Source organism: Mesocricetus auratus, unplaced genomic scaffold, assembly GCF_017639785.1.
Source record: "Mesocricetus auratus isolate SY011 unplaced genomic scaffold, BCM_Maur_2.0 Super-Scaffold_15014, whole genome shotgun sequence".
NCBI lineage: Eukaryota > Metazoa > Chordata > Mammalia > Rodentia > Cricetidae > Mesocricetus > Mesocricetus auratus.
In genome coordinates, this window is record NW_024429186.1 from 19,695,988 (window position 1) to 19,710,017 (window position 14,030).

The 14,030-nt window shown below is 45.7% G+C and overlaps 1 long non-coding RNA gene across 1 annotated transcript; it reads right to left on the bottom strand.

Annotated features, from left to right (window-relative positions):
* Positions 1–6,598: 6,598 nt before the first annotated feature.
* LOC121139277 lies at positions 6,599–13,662 on the bottom strand. Its single transcript, XR_005876190.1, has 3 exons — positions 13,428–13,662; positions 10,209–10,317; positions 6,599–8,347 (listed from the first exon to the last, which is right to left on the bottom strand). It is a non-coding gene; the product is annotated as an uncharacterized LOC121139277 (long non-coding RNA).
* Positions 13,663–14,030: the final 368 nt, after the last annotated feature.

The following is a 14,030-nucleotide window of genomic DNA, read 5'->3' on the forward strand; positions in this document are numbered from 1 at the left end:
AACTTGGATGGGCTAGTAACTTGTTTATGAATTTATATGTTTATTTAATTTTGGTTTCGAGACAGGTCTCATGTAGCCCAGGCTATTCTCAAATTTGTTATGTGACCGAGGATGACCTTGAACTTCTGACCTTGGTGCCTCTGAGACCTCCAGAGTACTGGGACTACAGGTGTGCACCATCACTCCAGTTTTACGTGGTGCTGGAGACTCAACTCAGGGCTTCTGAGCTTGCTAAGTGGGTATTCTACCAACGCAGTGCCTGCCAGCTCTCATAAATGAACGTTCCGTTTATCTTGTAACTAAGTTTTTAAATTAACATAATAAATGCCTATGATAATAACGCAAAAATCACCTCTGTTCCATGCTTCAACCTTTCAGCCACGCACTGCAGGGGGACAACCTGTCTTCTGTGTCCTTGGGGACTTTTCTACGTTCTCCGGTCCTCTCCTATCTCCTCTCCTCTTTTGTCATCACAATGGGAACACACTCTGTGGTGTGAAGTTCCCAGGGGGGGATGCCACACTCGGCAAGGATAGGGCTGGCAAGATGGCTCAGCAGGTAAAGACACTTACTGTGTAAATATGGATGCCTGCATTTGAGCCCCAGAAGCCAAGTAAAGACAGAAGGAGAGATGTGGTACTACAAAGTCAACCCCTGACCTCCACAGTTCACTGTGCTATGTAGGTACATACACACACACACACACACACACACACACACACACACACACACACACACACACCAATTTTTAAAAACAAACTCTTTGAGGCTGATCGGTTAGAACTTTGCAACTGTTCAGAGTTGGAATGCTGCAATCTGAGAGCCAGACTCTCTTGGGCTCTCTCCAGAACCACTGATAGCCATTCATTGCCCACCCTTCTGTTTGAAACTAACGTTCATTCAACTAACCGTAAAACTGTCGGGATGTGTTGAGTCAGCAGATCGCCAGCTTCCACCCATCCGAAAGCTAAGAGTGTCTTCAGATAGTATCTGAAGCCTATAACTGAGTTTCCCTGTAGCTTCTCTTCCGGAGCTTCTAAGTGTATTTGATCCATGACTTAATTTTGTCCTCTGACAAAATAACATTCACACAACAGCTTCTACAAGGGAACATGCTATTACTGGGCAGCTGGAATCCGTGTTCCCAGGCTGTGGTCTTTCACACTTGGTGCAGAATAGACCACCTTATCCATTCAAGGTGTGAGCTGTGTTTTGCGACATCTGCATGGTGTCTCACACCCTAATGTGGCCTCTTCTTTGAAGGCTTTTTTCACATTTATCTCATTCTGCTTGACACAGCATCTCATGTTGTGGAAGCCCCATAGCTATGCTATTTAGGCTGTTTGCAAACATAGCTTCTATAAACAATGTCAAAAAATAATCCTTTCACAACCATTGTCAAGAATACAGGGAAAACATGATCAGAATGTATTGAATGGAAAAAACTAATTTTATTAAAAAAAAAACACGCTATGTTGAACTCTTAGGGCTTAGCTGATGAATCCTTAGGAGAAATTGCTGAACCCAAGAAGGAAAAAAAAGTAGTTTACTTTCAAAAGATATTGTGAAGTGTTACTGGATTAAATGGAGCTCTTACTATCAGGCTGTGTGCCTGTTTCTGCTGGTTCATAAACACAACATCACTTTCCCGTCTGTGTTGGGATGTGTTGTAGGCTATTGATGGTTCTTAAAGACATCAGGTTCTAGTATCAGAAACCTATTATGTGCTATGATAAAGAGTTAAGATCTTCGCAGATGTTCACAAAATAAAGAATGGGGGAATTACCCATGTGGGCCCAATGAAAGTACCCTTATGAGACAGAAGGAAATCAGATAGAGCCAGAAGAGAAGAGGCCTCCATGACAGGGGGCACTGGGAGAAGGAAGATGCCGGGTCTGGAGAGGTAGCTCGGTGGTTAAGAGCACTGGTTGCTCTTTCAGGGGACTTAGGTTTGATTCCCAGCGCCCACATGGCAGCTCTCAGTGGTTTGTAACTCCAGTCCCAGGGGACCCCACACCCTCTTGTAGCCTTTTATGTGCACCGGGCATACAAGCGGTACACAGACTCACACGCAGACAAACCAACCGACAAAACAAACAAAGCCATACACATAAAGTAAAAATAGTCATTTAAAAATGTTCATAATTTATTAAAAAAGAAGACCCTGCAGTGCTAGCTTGGCAGGTGGAGGTGAGGCCATGAGCCAAGGGACATAGCTCAAGAAGCTGGAGGAAGGTATAGAAGCAGGCTGTCCTTGAGACCCTCAGTGGGAGCATAGCTCTGCCAACATTCCCATGCTGTTGGGCTTAGCTCCGTAATTGTCTGGCTCCTAGAACTGTAAGAGAAAACAAACCTGCTGCAAGCCTCTAGGAGAGTGATAATTCCTTATGGTGGTGATAGCCAGTACAGGAGAGAAGGCTTCGTGCTGTGGGGGAGGGTAGTTACTGCCTGCTAGCTTCCACACTCTCAGTCATGGGACACCATAATCCTCCTGCGCAGGTCTGAACCTCTCACCCACAGCGTGAGAGCCTTAGTGCTCACTGGCCTCCCATTCCTGGGAAGGTGGCCGATTCCATCACAGGCTGCAAGCTGGATGCTAAAGTATTTCCTCTAACCACCCGCAGATCTCCTCAATGAGGTGCCAGCAAATAGCTTTTTCTTTATCTCGGTTTGCTTCCAGCATGCTTATTGTGTCGTACAGATTGCCTTGGGGACCTCATGTGTATATAAACAATTTTTTTGTATATAAACATTTTTATAGTGTTGGTTTGCCTTTCCCACAGTAGAGCACTAAGGGTTCTCTTCTCCAAGGAGGATGTGGGCAGGAGGGGCCCAATTCTCTGTGAAGTAGGCATAGCTCTTCTGTTCGGTCCCTGAGAGCAGAGTGGCCTCTGTCCCTTGGAACTCTCTTGACATCTGGGATAAGGAAGGCAATCAATGTTTATTGACGGTATCTGGGGGGTTGCAGGAAAGGGGTTTAGGAAAGAATAAAATCTGAAGCTTAGTTGATGCATTCAAAGGTTCGGGTCTGGAGGGAAGACGAGGGAGTGACTGCTGGGTAAACGAAATGTCTAGAGCAGTAGCTCTCAACCTTCCTAATGCGGCGACTTTTTATTACATTTCCTCATGTTATGGTGGCCCCCAACCATAAATTATTTCATTTCTACTTCAGACAGAACTGTTTTTGATACTGTTATGAACCATAATGTAAATATGCAGGATATCTGATATGTGCCTCCCGAAGGGTTTCAACCCACAGGTTGGGAACCACTGGTGTAATGCCACTTGAAGGCACATGTATTGTTGAAGGGAGTCTGAGGTTTACAAATACATGAGGCCGTATGATGGAAGCTCACCTTAGCCATCTTTAGATATGAAAAACACACACAACACACTGCAACCCATACAATCACATATACATATTCATACAAACACACAGACGTGCATACACAGATATGCATACAAGACACACATACGCACATACGCACATGCAGCACCCTTTACCCCCAGTTTCCATGCTCTGGGCCAAGCAGGTGAGAGCTCAATGTGCCTGCTCCCCACACTGACTGTTAAAGTACTCCTGGACTCCCTGGAATTCTTCCTAGCCAACAGAACTGGCCAGGCAGCATTTGACAGACTAATTATCCCAACCGTCAGAAACTTCCTCCATGTCTTTAACGTACCTTGACGATCTGGTGGATTGTCATTCAGAGGCCTCTTAATTGGCTACATGATTGACACACATATGGGGCATTTTTATTTTAAAAATTGCAGCAAGCCTATGCCTTCGAAGTTAGATCAGTTATAGGATGCCAAGAGACCATGGGCCGGAATGTGCATTTTATAGTGACTCTGATCCTAGGTAGCTAGCAAGAATGACAGCGGGAAAGTAAAGTCTTTTTTTACCTCTCATGAAATGGTCCCCCAGCCCTAGGCCGTCCTGAATTCCCCTTGTACAGGATGACACTGTGAAAAGACCTCTTGTATCTGTCTCTTGCGCACAAGTGACCTGACACTTTGCTTTGTCTGGACTTAAACAGTTAGGTCTTTTTGGGTTGCAAGTGATAGAAATTTAATCTTAATACAAGTCCAAGAGTTGAGCTGTTTAAATTCTAGCTGCCCATGGGTGCACAAACAGTGGTGGCAGCCCCTGCCATTGTCTTTTTTATTCTTACTGAGAGATCCCAACTCAACATTTTTAGACCCCTAGCAACTAGCCCAACACAGAGTAACTTGTTCTGCCCTCTCCTGAGAAACTTAAAAGATAACACTCCCTGGTCCAGGAACTAGCTCACCACATTCCTGCTCAGTGTTTAACTGTACAATGCCCAAAGAATGCTTGCTTGAGATAACCTATAACCCTCCCATTAAAGGAATGAGCTATCACTTAACTTTCCCATCCTTTATGGCATTTACCTAACTTCCCCATCCTTTATGGTGTTTACCTAACTTCCCCATCCTTTATGGTGTTTGCCTAACTCCCCCATTCTTTATGGGTTTTCCCTTTTAAAAATCCCTGACTGCAACTACTGGGGGTCAAACTCCCCTGCTCCTGCAAGGGTTTCGAGCTCGGCCCCAGTGCAGTGGTTCCCCGAATAAACCACGTGTGCTTGCGTCAGGAATGGTCTCTCTTGAATTACTGGGGCGTCGGCTTATCCCAAGACTTGAGTGAGTGTCTCCCCACTCTGGGGGTCTTTCATTACTTTTTTTTTTTTTTGGTTTTATGAGACAGGTTTCTCTGTATTGTTTTGGAGGCTGTCAGTTCAGCCCGGCCTTGAACTCACAGAGATCCGCCTGCCTCTGCCTCCCGAGTGCTGAGATTAAAGGCGTGTGCCACCAACGCCCGGCCTTTCGTTACTTCTTACTTCCTTCTGGGAAGTTCTCTTCCTGGGTTGCTAGAGGCGGCCTCTGGCAATGCCTATTTTCCCATCATGCAGGAAAATCAGTGTCTCTCTCAGGATTCAAGAGATCACAGCATCCGTGGAAAGTTCTTGTTGGTCCTGCATGAAGCCTGTATTCTTGTCTTGGCACAGCCACAGGAGACAGGAGAATGGAGTCAGTTCTATGGTTGGCCAGGCCACAGCCATGGGATGGGGAGGGCCTGAGATGGTTGTGATTGGCAGTTCCCATAGATGGCATGAGGTGGGAAAATAACTTCTCTCGGTGACTCAGCCAGAAGAAATCATTTTCACAGGCACTAGAACTGAAAGGCAGTCCCCAGTAGATCCTGTGTCTACACTTTTCCCTCTGGAATCTCCTCCCTTGATCTGGCAGTGTGACCAGCTAGGACAGGGAGCTTTGAATTGTCAGAGCTGTGCTGGTTCTGAATGCAAGGCAAGCTGGGGCTGCTTTGGTGTAGGGTAGCCTGCTGGGGAGGGCGTTGTCTGCTCTTTGGGACTAGAGTTGATGAACGGAAGGGAGAGCAGACCTTTTGTAAGCTTCAAAGGGAACACTCCTTCATGTGAACTTTCTCCCCTTTCCAAACAGGAGCCACTGGGCTGAGAGTGTCCGTGAACTCTATTGGAGATGGTATGAATAGCCTTTGGAAGCTAGCGTTTTAGTTCAAATGGGCCCTTCATTGCTGGGCTACCACAGATCAAAAACCCTCAAAGATCATGTATTTATTTTGGAGAAACATGGGCTGGAAAGATGCTGGCGGGTTACTGATCCGGATTTCCCCTTGAAGCCGGAAGTCTCAGTTTGAAGGCTGTCTCACCCTGTCCCCACCCCCTTTGGCAGATTCCGTTTTCAGAGAACAGGCTAGAAGTCAGAACACTCTTTATCTGAGCACAGGTCAGTCCTTTGCTTTAGCCTCAGAGTTTGCCTCACTTCCTCTGTAGCCGTTTCAATACTGAAAGACTATTGTTGGATTCCCTAATTGCTTTGCACGCCCGTGTTCACCTGCTCATCACAACGACACAAGATGTAGGTAGCATCATCACACACATTTTGTAGATGAGGAGATGGTGGCACAGAGTTATGGGCTGGACGGGGTACAGGGAAGTGGGGGTGCTTATCAATGTGTGCTGACACCAGAGCTCATGCTCACAACATCAGCTGACCCACAACTTCTTTACCAGAAATTAACCATATAAACTCAGTATTCGGGATAACAGACAGTCGATATGGCCCTGATAAAGCAGACCAGCATTTCAGGGATGGTGGAGAGGCAGTGTGGGGAATGCCATCTCGGAGAAGATAAGGAGACAAACTGCGCCCTATGGACCAGTCCTAAGGGTGATGTTAGATGTCCTGGCCTGAGCAGAGGGCTCTGGGATGCAGTGAATGTAGGTAAAAGCTCAGGGAACAGGTCTGCATTTCACTCTAGGCTGTACCAAAGAGCCAAGGCAGATGTGTTTTCTGAGAACTGGGGAGACTCTTCAGTCTCACCCACCCTAAAGGAAAGTTATAAGAACCAGACAAGGTGTTGAAATATGGATTTTTGAAGCTCCTTGGAAAACATCACTAATAGAAAATACCCAATTTGGCTTCTAGGTGAACAATCCACATTTCCAGTTTCTGTGGGCAACACAGAACAAAGCCAAACCAGAACCCCGAGTGATGACAGCCATCCCACAAGGCAATGAGGGTGACAAGCTGACAGAAAGGCTCATTTTAATTAGCAAGAAACTCCCGTCTTTCCACATTTGTGTGAACAGATGCATTTAGGTCCCCTCATCTCTTGGAGGGTCCTCAGGGGCTCTACTCTAGGAGTGCTGGTTGTGAACTAATCTCCATGTCTGGAACGGCTCATTGTGTCTGCTTTCTCTTCTCCCACTGAAGAAATTTAGCTTGCCGCAATCTAACCACTTACTATAGCATATGTACAGACGAATCTTTGCCAAGCATTCGTGGGTTTTCCGTGGCTCCGGCCCACCCCCGGCAGAATTAAGTAAAACTTCCTCAACGTTTTCAACATCTAACAATCCCTCTATAATGATTTATATTGATTGACAATTTGGCAGGATCTAGAATCACCCAGGAGACCAGACTCTGGGAATGTTTTGAGAGATTTTCTAGGGTGAGTTAATTGGGCTAGGTAGACCACCTGAATGGGGGTGCCATCAGACTGTGGAGGAAGGAGGACTCCCTCCAGTGCTCACCAGCTTGGCTTCCTGACTGCCGCTGACACTGATGTGTGAGCGGCAGCTTCACATTCCTATCACCATGACATCACCAATATGGACTACACCCTTGAGCTGTGAGCCGAGTTCTTCTTTGAGGTATTTTTTGGTCAGGCATCTTGTCACAATAAAACACCCATTGTTGATTTATGCTGCCATCCTCCTTTCTTTCTTTCCATAGGGACTCTGTATCTTAGCTTAAACAAACGAGCAAAACAAAACAAAAAACATTGAGTGCTGGGCTGGCTCCCAGGGCTTGGCACACATAATTAAGACAGTCTTGTTTTCTGAATTCATGAACTAATTTCCTTGTTTTGGACCCAAACGTCATTTAGTCTATGGAACGCAAACATACTGTGGGAGGGAGGGAAATGGCTTTGAGTATTGGCTCCTCGGAACACACTTTTAGCTACAGAGGATTAGGCCGCCTGGTTAAAAGAAAATTAAAAACAGCAGGAACTTAAACAAGACAGAAGTTTGTCGCTGATCTAAGAAGTCTAAGGCCGGATGTGGCGGTGCACTTTTGTAACCCAGCGCTCAGGAGGCAGAGGTAGACAGGTTGCAATGTGATTGAGTTAGCCCCAGCTGCATAGCAAGGCCCTGTTTACAGCAACAATAAACAAAGAAGTGTTGGGGGCGGAGGAGGTGGCTTGGTGGGTGGCTGTGAAAACACAAGGACCCCAGCCCCAGTACCATGTAAAAGCTGAATGTGGTGGCATGAAACTGTAACCACAGCTGGGGACAAGATCCCGGAGCTCACTGGCCAGCCAGCCTCGCTGAAACAGTGAGCTCCATGTTCAGCGAGAGACGAATGAATGAATGAGTGAATGAATGGTAAAGAACGATCAAGGAAGACTCCTAACACCCAGCATCATCTTTGTCCTCTGCGTGTACTCCCATGCATACTCCCATCACACACACAGCAAGCAGTCAAAGGATGTTGATGTCCCCGCCACCCGTCTCCCAAGACCACGAAGACCCAAGCTCCAAGTTTGCCTTCTCTTTTTCAGTATGCGATTTCCAGCTTCAAAGTCAGCTCAAGTCCCCAAGTAGTCGTTAGTCATTTTATGTGAGTTTCAGGCCAGTTACTGAAACTAAAGAAGGTCAAAAGTCCAAGTATTCTAACAGTCCATTCTCTTTCAGTTGTTTCTAGGAAGTTCCAGATAAAACACTTGCTCATGTCCTGTTGGTCAAACCAATTCCAGCCGCCATACTTGGTAGTTCTGTAGTGGAATACCTAGAATCAGACTAGTGTTGTATTGTTAGAGGAAAAGTGTTTTATTGAAATAATTCACACGCTATGCGATTCACCCACTTAACACATATGATTTCATGGTTCTGATGAATTCACAGTTGTGCATTTATTGCTTGATGGAGTGGATGGTCATTTTTCATTACCTCTCCACCAATATGACAAGGACCCTGTAGACATCCTTCTACTGCCCCCCCCTTCTCTTTCCTTCCCCACGTAGCTCTGCTCCCTCTTCTATATGCTGGCTATAGACTTGCTACTCAGGACATTACAAAGTGAGTGGGATCAAACAAACCGTGGTCCACTGTGACTGACTTATTTCACAACATGATCTCACCAGAGTCCCTGCTTGTTATAGGGTCCATCTGTAAATTCTTCATTTCCTTATTTTTTTTAAAGCCAATACGCCATTGCATGGATATGCCTCATTGGTTTACATACTTCTTAGCTGATGGGTTATTACAAACAATGAAGCAAAGGCATTTACAAACACATTTGAATGTGAACATACCCTTTATTTCTTTTGGGAGTCAAGTTTCTGAATCATGTGGCAAATGAACACCCAACCTTTTAGTGAACTGTCAGGCTCTGCTGAAGTGTCTGTGACATTTTATGTTACCACTAGCTCCCATTTTGCCACATCATTGTGCCACATATTGTTATTAGTCCTCTGTATGGAAATGGATGTGGAATTGCACCTCATCTACCTGTGGACAAATGATACTGGGCCTCCCTGACTATCGCCCATTTATCTTGCTTCCATGTGGAAGCATCTATTTGGATCCTTGGCCAATTGTTCAAACTGGGTCATTCATCTTTTTAAGACTGAGTTGCAAGAGTTCTTTCTATATCCTGTGTACAAGTCCATATGTATGTATGTATGTATGTATGTATATATATATAATTTGCAAATATTTTCTCTTATTTTGTGTGCTGCCTTTTCATTCTGGTGAAATCCCTAACATCGATGTCACATGTCAACCAACTCATCTATCTTCTGCCTCCGTTGCTTGTACATTTGGTGTCATACCCAATAAATCACTACTGAAGAGTTATATTGTCATTTAAATGACTTCCCAAGATTTTGTCCTAACCCTGTGGGACTTGACCCCTCTGCTTGAGAGTCGAGCTCCTTACTTTCCGTGCTTCCTTCTTTAATAACTCTTCGTCTAGAAGGTGCCTTGCACCTGTCTTAACTCTTCAGAACAAAAGGAACAACTAGCGTATCCTTCATCTATGCACTCGGGATGCTATTGCCACGGCTTGGAGCAGCACCGAAGCTTCTAAATGCACACACTAAGAACACATGGAACTGAGTGGCCAGGAGCTGCTGCCTAAGAAGCCTTCCCCTTGGAGTCCACCACATACATCGCCATATTAAGAACTCTGAGGAGGTGTCTTGTAATAAGGAAGCACTTCGATTTTGTTTAGTGGTTGAATAAGTATACAGCTCAGTAGATCTGTTGCTGTCAGCATACCGTTAACATGCCCAACAACACGTCATCATTTTAGGACTCCTCTATCCCTTTCAACTTCCTCTAGTGGAGATAACTTCCACCTACTCTACTTGGTCCCTGACTTTCCACTCACTCTCCAATAGTGAAGTACTACAGTTCCAGGAATTTCATAGTTCAAGGACAGTCACTAGCAGGCTTTGTCTGAGCAACTCCACAGACTGCAGGATTGACCTGGTGAAGTGTGCTCAGGCTCTGAGCACAGTGAGCAGAAGCTGCTGGCTTCCCCTCCCCTGTCTCCTCACAATGGCCTATGCTTTGTTCCAGTCAAGTGTAGAGACAAGGAGACAGATACAACACGGGACAGCCCATCCTCACCGTTCTGGGTGGCTTGTGCTCTCACGTGACTGCCTGAGAACGGTCACAGCTGGCTCTTGTTGGCAGGCCTTGGTTAAACCGAGTCCCTCACCCAGTCCAGTTTGCTCATCTGTAAAACACAGCTAGCTAGGTTACAATGAAATGAGTTATTTAAAAACACAGGTGATAAATTTCTCTTGCTGTACAAGTTCTAAAGCATAAATGCTATAGAAAATAAAGAGGCGGAGCTTTGGAATCCTAGGAAACCAGAGAGTGATTCCAGTTGAAGCAGCTGGGGAGGGTATGGAGAGATCATTATAAAAAGCAGATAAACTAAATCAAGGTGAGAAGGTGGGGACCTGGGTGCATGACTAATATAGCGGCTGTTTACAAGGACAGGGGAGGAAAAGTGGGCAAAGCAGGAGTCAGGACACTTGACGGGGTACAGAGTCAACCCTGCCTCTGAGCAATGGGAGGATAGGAACTCCTCCATAGAAGCACAAGGAGGAAGGGGACCTTGGAGATCAGAGGCTTTTGGGAGACCTGTCAGAATGGCAAGGTGGTTGATGTGGGAAAATTTCACAGAGAGACCCAGAAGACTGGGCAAATAGATCACTGGGAGTAAGGATTCCATATCAACCGGGGCTCATACAAAGCACCGCAAACTAGGAAAAAGACCCCAGAAAGATAAGCGAGTTTAAAAGGAAGGATGCACGTTCAAGGTGATCTCCAGTAATTTGGAGAACATCCCAGCTCAGAAGCAATGGGAACTTGGAAGTCTGCTGATACTGACAAAAAAGAACCAAAGAATTTACCAAAGTGATGATACCTCTAATAAGAAAGTAGTCTCTGTCCATCCCTCCCTCTCTCTACCTCCCCCTTCCTCCCTCTGCCTCCCTCCCTCCCCTTTACCTTCACAACTCAGTCACCAAGCAGTAAGGAAGCCAAGGCCTTGGAGGAACCATGTGTAAGTATTGAAGTCCATTGTCCCATTAAGATTTCTGCCAAAGTCAACCCTAGCCATTCTCAAAAGCACGCCTTCAGAGGAGTCACCATCGTCAGTGTTTCCCAGATGAGGGTTTAGGGTTAGGAACAAATGACCTCACTGCATTCTTCCCAATTTCTGATTCCCCCCAACTCCCACTCCAGACCACCACTAACATGAGAAATGGAAAGATACTGTTGTTTTGTGCCTTTGGGCTTTGGGGAATTTGTTTCACAGACATGTAAGAAATAGCTCAGTCAGTAAAGCGCTTGCCTTGCAAGATTAAGGACCTGAGTTGGGTGCCCAGAACCCACGTCAAAACAAAGCAACAAAGCTGGGTGTGACACTGCCTGCTCGAAACCCCAACCTTAGGGAGGCAGAGGCAGAGGTGGAGGCAGGTGCAACTCTGGATTTCCCTGGCCAGACAACCTCAGCTATTTGCTGAGTTCCAGGCTAGTGAGAGCTTCTGCCTCAAAAGAGAGTCTGGTATGGTGGTGCACGTGCCCTTTTGTCCCAGCACCCAGAAAGCAGGAGTAGACAGCACTCTGCGAGTACTAGACCAGCCTGGTCTACAGAGAGAGAGAGTTCCAGGACAGTCATGGGGCTGTCTCAAATGAAAGAAAGGAAGGAAGAAAGGGACGAAGGGAGGGAGGAAGGAGAAGACAAGAAAAAGAAAAACAAGGTGAGCAACACCTAGTGACAGTGTGTGTGTGTGTGTGTGTGTGTGCTTGGTAGTATTATAGGGAGAAGGAACCTTACTGTGTGGATTTAATTAAAACAAAAATACTGCTTTTTATTTTTATTTTGAAAGTGCTTGGCTGATGTTACTGAACCATCTGGGACTAATTTGATGGTTACTCCAGGGACTTTGGCAAATAAGAGGGCAGCGGCTGGGGGGCGGGGAGGTCCAAATGAGTATCTTTAAAACCCGATAGTTGGACTTTGGTTAGAACAAAATCAGTTGAAAGCAGCGTAGAACAGCTTAAGGAAAAGAATTTGGGGACAGGTACAATCGAGAAGGCCAGGTTAGGATTCAGACACGGATTCTGGATTTAGACATCCTCTGGGAGTCTTGGGCTCTGTCCTTTCCACCCTTGTCTTCTACGGGGTTAGCTTTGTTCTCGAGCTTCCCACAAGGGTTTTAATTGCTCCAGGCTCTCCCTTCACAGTGTCAACTGAACTCTTAACTCTGTGTCCTCCCAGTCACTCTCCATCAAAGGAGTGGAGGGGTGGGGAAGGCAGGGGAGGGCACAGGCTGAGGGGGGTGTGTCCAGCGGAGAACTCTCCCTTCACTCTGATTAGGAATGCAGCTAATCACAGAGGTGAAGCAATGGAAACAGGAAATGCAGCTGACCACATAGAAATACAGCAGGGGGGAAGAGGAGGGAGGTGGAGGGGCGAGGAGGGCATAAGTCGGATGTCTACACAAAACTGGAATCTTCCGTTAGAAAGACTAAAAAAGAGGTTCCATTAGAAATTAAAAAGAGGTTCTAGTGAATAAAACTAAACGGTCTCAAAGTGGCCCAGAGACAATCATAGGACAAGGGACAGATTCGGAGATTGAAGGGCACTGAAGGAAGTCAGGCCCACCATGTTTCTGGGGTCAAACGTTAAACATGGCGTCCACAACTCTGAAGGCAGGTTTGCTGGCCACCAGAAAAGGGCATTTCCTCTCCAGTTGTGACATATTTATAGTATACCTTTCATGAAAAAGGAACTGCCTAGTGGCAAAGCCTGCCATTCCCATCGCTCCAGTTCCGGGCTCTGAAACACATTCCTGCAGGGAGCTTGGAGGCAGACCCGTAGCGTGCTCACCCTGGCTCTGCCCGTTCCTGCTCAGGGTGACGCACTCCTGGGGTGGACAGTGTTTCTCTGCACCTCCATCTGAACTAGCTGGGGCTTTACCAGATCTGCCTTCTAGTCAGGCTGCATTTCCCAGTCACTGCGTGGGGATTTATGCATGGGGACTGTTAGGGAAGTCACACAGTCTTTCTGTGGGACCGCCTAGATCCCTCCGGTTTCTTTTCTAGTGGGCCCACACCTAGTAAGTAAGAATGTTAGATGTTAGGCAGACACAAGAAGTGTTTAGTCACACTTAGATGACAGAGCAACCCTGAGGATCATCCAGTCCTGATTTTTTATATGATATAAAATTACATAATATTTTCATGGGATTGTAGCTCATGTATGGAAAGATACACAAAACATAAAATGCACAAAGCCAATGGATTTTAACACCACACCTTTCCACTTACCACCCAGATGAAAAGAGAGACTTCTCTCTCCCGCTTGTGTCCTGTCAAAGTTCTCCACAAGTTTCTCATTCCAAGTTTAATAGAGCAAGTAAATGTGTCCATCCCTTCTCGTCAACGAACCAACAGATTGGAAAAAGGCACCCAGAGACTTAGGAATCGTTCTCTTTGCTTGCGTTAAGCACAAAGAGCAAAATTTATCTTTAAGCTGGTTTCAAATCCCTGAGTGTTTTTGAGGCACTGACTAGGAGAATGAAACAGAGAAAAGGCAGAAGTTAAATTTTGTTCTATCCTTGTTTGGAAGTCTAATCTTGATAAGCAAAGAATGTAATTAAAATGGATTACAGACTATTAGACACACACAAGAACAAAATGATTGCAGTGTGTGCAAGCCAGTAATTAAAGCTTTAGAGGAGGAAAAAGTCACCATCACTTAAAATGATTATTTGTCAAGGTTAGTAACAAATATTGACATGCAAGCTTTTTTTTTTCATCCCTGTTCTTGCTTGGTAGAGGCAGGCACTCAGCAATTAGTGGCGCATATTCAAGAATCAATATGGCCTCGGGTCTAGCACAGAGAGAGCCATACATTTTAAAATTAGCAGA